The following is a 4,832-nucleotide window of genomic DNA, read 5'->3' as shown; positions in this document are numbered from 1 at the left end:
GTCTGATTCCTCTTTTGTGACAGTATGTAACTGCATTCATTTTCCTATTGACTCACTTGTTGCTGTTGAAGACTGTTAGTTATGTGTGTTTAGACTGAAATGCAGTGTTGCTTCTCATCTACAAAGAGTTTTGCATGAAGGTTAAACACTTTTGTTCTTACAAAATACATTGAAATTTTTTTGTTAACTGACAATGTGAAAAAGCGTGAGGGATATTTATATTTGCATAAACCATTGTAGATATTTTTTGTTCTGGTAGTATGGTAGTTTGAGGAATTTTTTCAATATCTTCGAAGGAATATTGAGTTCTTCAGGTTCATGTTCATAAAGAGACGTATGGTTTGAGGAGAAAGTGTCACACAGTGAGAGCTGGATTACCTATGAGCAATTCTATGGAGAATCAGGTGCTGAATGAGCATCCTGCTGTTTCTTTCAAACAAAAAGGTTGAAGAGGTGACTGAAATAAGTTGGCAGCTTTCATTGAGATCAGTAACTACTCATGGGAGTGGAGGGGGAAAAAAAACAAAACTAAAACAATCACTGGCCACAACAACTGATAATTTATCCCATGTCATTCCACCTATGTGGTTTTGGAAACTTTGCACCACATTTCATCTGACTATGCATGAGCTCATTTCCCAGAGAGAAGTTTCACAATTGCCTTATGCTGACAGTTTATTTCCTCATTCAGCAACTGATGTCTAGCAACAGAAATTCACTTGGTTGCATCTCAAACTTTGTAGGAATCAACTGGTCTAAACACACAGAAGGTTAAAACAGGGTGTGATAGACTTTAGAGAAAATGCACAGTTCAATAATATAAAAAAAGGAATACAGTTGAATTATTAAAATGTTTATCTCCATGTATTAATTTGCTCAACTACAACAAAATATAAACCTAATTTGAGTCGTTTATGTAAAGGGGTAGAAAATAATTTGTTTAGGGCTGTAATATTGGGGGGAAGATGGAATATATGAACCAGAAATGGGAATACAATTTAGAATATCCAAGGGACAAGCTGACCTGGAGTCACCATGACACAGTGAGTTTGAGGCTAAAAGATGAATGAATATATAAGCAATTAAATGAAGTATTAGAATCAAACCAAATAAAAGCATGTGTGTTGGGTTTTTTTTGTGAGTATAAAAGCAGGCGGAATTAGGCAGAATCGTTCTGGAAATGAGTTGATGTCAAAAGCAAATTTACAAAAATGCACAGTGACAGGCAAAGCAACCGAAACAAAACATGAAACAGGATAGTCTGAAAGTGAAGTACTGAATAAAGGAGTGTAAATACAGGATCATTACTGGGAGAAGTTTCAGGTGAGTCTGATTAACTGGTGCATGGAAGCTTGGAGAGGACATGAGCCAGTACACTGAGGCGAAAATACTACAGGGAAGCACACATACGAATAAAATGATCACATAACAGAATGCATGTAAAGCAGGAATGCACATCAAAACAACTCACCGGAATTCAAAACTCAAAACTAGAAGCGTAAATTATATAAGTCAATTTTTAACGGATCACAAAAATAAATCAATTACCTCGCAGGATAAAACCCAAAACATGCTGTCTCTGCTGCAAGTGAGAGCCAGCTACTAAAGCAGTAATGCACTTAAAATCTACAGCATGGGGAGACTTTCAGTTTCATTACTAAAATGTCTTAATTTCTTTTATGACACAAACAAATGAAGACACATAAATTTCAAAGTTCAAAACACAGCAGGGCAAAAGTGCTGTTGCTTCGGGAGGAAAGGTAATGTAAAACTACAGGCCAACTTTGCACAAACATAAAACCTTAAACAGTCGGGACCCATTTCACAGCGTGCATGCTTTGAACAATCAATCCGCACTCAGTCCATTCAACTCAAGTTCACTCTGCGATCAAGAAGAAAATTCCCGCTGCTCTTAGCCGGCAGAGAGCAGGCACGCTCTGCTGTGAGGAGACATGCTGGATGGGGGTTTTATTAAATGAAGTAAAATAAACAGAGGGAGTAGTTGCTACATATTTTGCCAAAGCTGGAACCCACAAGAATTTTAAAGGAAAAGAATCCTCACAGCATGGTGCTTTTTTAATCCGACCTCAAACCAATTCTGAGCACATAGACTAAACAAAGTACCACTCGGTAACCCAACGTACTCGCATGCATGCAGCCTCATGACAAATTCATCCTACAACTGCATAAGTGAATTAAAAATAAAAGCGCCCCAAAAAGAAACGCTGACGCAAACGATGAAGAAAATTCAGTCAAAACAGCTGTATAAGTGGGAAATAAAACGTCTTCCGAGATCAAACGCTCTCGAGAGGTTTAGTGAAGGAGAGTGTGAACACTTAAACAAGCATACTGATTGCAGATGTGTGTCAGATTAAGTCTTCGCATACACAATATGACACGCACACAGAAAAATGACTAGTTCATGACCAATTCAGACTATTTCTGTTCAACTCTGAGTTGCTGTTCACATCTGTGAGACAGATGAGCGTAATGCATGGCATGTCTCACTGAAGAGTGATGCACAGTGAAATGTTTGATTTAGAGGGATGGAGAAAAAAAATGAGCACTCTACGTTGAGTTTTCATGGTTGGACAGAGTGGCGCTATCACAAAGCTCTTCTAACTGTAGAACAAGGGATTTGGAAGCACTGCCTGTTGTAATCTTACAGTCTGTGCTCTTTTGAAACTCCAGGTATCCAGAGTTCCCCAAATCATGCATAATGTCTCTTGCTTCTACTGAAGTGAGCAGTGCAGTGTGTTCCCATTAGATTTTAAAGCTAGAGAGAAAGGGGGGAAGAAAAAAGATAACCTGAAATATAGAAGAAAATTGAACCGAAAGAAAAAACAGATGAAGTATAAATAGAAATTGAATACTCCATTGCACTTGGTAATGAAACGATGTTTTCCACACACATTTTGTGGGAAGTATTTTTAATTTTAAATATGATTATGTGGAATAGGAATCTGAACATTCACAGAAAAAAAAAACGTGTAGATGATTGTGAATATTTGCTCTAAACTTACTGTTAACATATAGGAAGCAAATAAATACTACAAAATGCTTTGTGACAAATAAAATTAAAACAGTAAATTCTCAAAGGGTTTGCTACTAAGAAATACAACTTTTTGTATTTTAAAATCTAAGTTTTGTGAAAAAGTATTAGACTGTGAAGATTTTATGATATTTTTTTTAATATTTAAATTAAGATTTCCTAATAATACCACCACATTAGTGAAAGTGAAACCCTGTTCTGTTTCACTAGCCACACTTTCAGGCCGGTAGAATAAGATGATTTCTTAAAGACATGACCACATGAAGCAAGTTTTAAGAGCTCAAAACTAACAACATCATGCTTCGATCTGATCTACAATGGATGAGAAACGCCAGAAATGGCATGAACCAGTGAACCACAGTCAGAGCAAATATCCACATATGGAGAAAATGTGGTGAACCATCCCAACGGTGGTCAAGACAAAAACTGGCTCCGAGAGCACGGCAATGACTCAACCATGAGGTCACAAAAGGACCCAAAGCAACATCTAATGTACTATTTGTAATACTTGCCTCAACTTAGGCTGCAAAAGCAAAGGAAAACAATCTTTTATCCACCTTTTAGTGGCTAAAAAGATAAAATGGATGTTTTGGAAAGTAGGCCAAACATTTTCCTCAATAATATAAATCAAGACATTACAAAATTTTGATTTCAGTAGTTGCCTGCAAGGGGGACATCGCCAGTTGTTTTGGTGACTCACTTTTACACAAAAAAGAGGTTAGTTTGGATAGCTTTTTACATTTCATTATTCAATTTCAATTCATTTAAAAACAGTCTTTTTTATTTTTTATTTTGCCAGGTTGTGTTGGTCTGATATAAAAAATTTTTATTGTGAAACATGCAACTGTGGAAAAAAGCAGTTGCTTTCACATCTGTACACTTTCGCGGTACTGAGCATTAGACAATGAAAACCTGTGCACATAAAAACCTATTGTTAAACCTCATCAAGTCTAGAGGGAGAAAGATTTCCTGTCTCCATTTATTTGTCCTTAGAGAGATTATGTAAACATGATACAAATGAAGGCCGCTGTGTTAAAACCTTCGAAACCCACTGAAGCCCCTTGTTGGCACTGGCAGGGTGAGCTACGTCAAGGAAAGCACAAATTGCTGTTGAAAATAGTTTTGCGTAAAGCCTTGACTTTGTAAGAGACATGATTATGATGTAATCCCTTTGCAGAAAACAAGCCAAATGGTACAAAAAGACCTAAATTGCCCTGTGATTATTGACATAAGGACACAGAGATTTGCTCAGTTTCATACCTGTGATTCCTGTAGCCTCAGGGCACCATTTAGGTGGGCGATAATTGTGAGTATTTTCCTTGAGATAATTGCTTTATGTTGCAATTTCCCAAAGTGGAGAATTGACAGACATGCATATCAAAACAACAACAGCTCACAAGGAGGCAATGTTCTTCCAAGTGACTTGTAGGTGCAGTCAGTGCCTTTAATCTTCTTGTATCCATGACAATAACAACAGCCTACACAAACTTACACAAATAGATCCTCCTCTGTTTGGAGTATGCAAACTGCCCTTCAAACAGAAGCACTGACTGGAGGGAAGCAGCTAAGTTTCAGCCTTTAATTGTTTGTTCTTTTGGTTAAACTTAAGAGGCTTTAGTCTGAAATAATGTCATCTCATGAATCTGAAAGTACTTCAGTTGACATTAAACTTTCATCAATACGTAGACAAGCATCAAGATGAGTTAATTTTGATTGAAAGGCCATACAGCTAGTTTCACAGTTTCACACACACACACACACACACACAAAAATCATAAGA

This window comes from Poecilia reticulata, linkage group LG15 (assembly GCF_000633615.1).
Source record: "Poecilia reticulata strain Guanapo linkage group LG15, Guppy_female_1.0+MT, whole genome shotgun sequence".
Lineage (NCBI taxonomy): Eukaryota > Metazoa > Chordata > Actinopteri > Cyprinodontiformes > Poeciliidae > Poecilia > Poecilia reticulata.
This window is presented reverse-complemented; position numbering follows the sequence as displayed.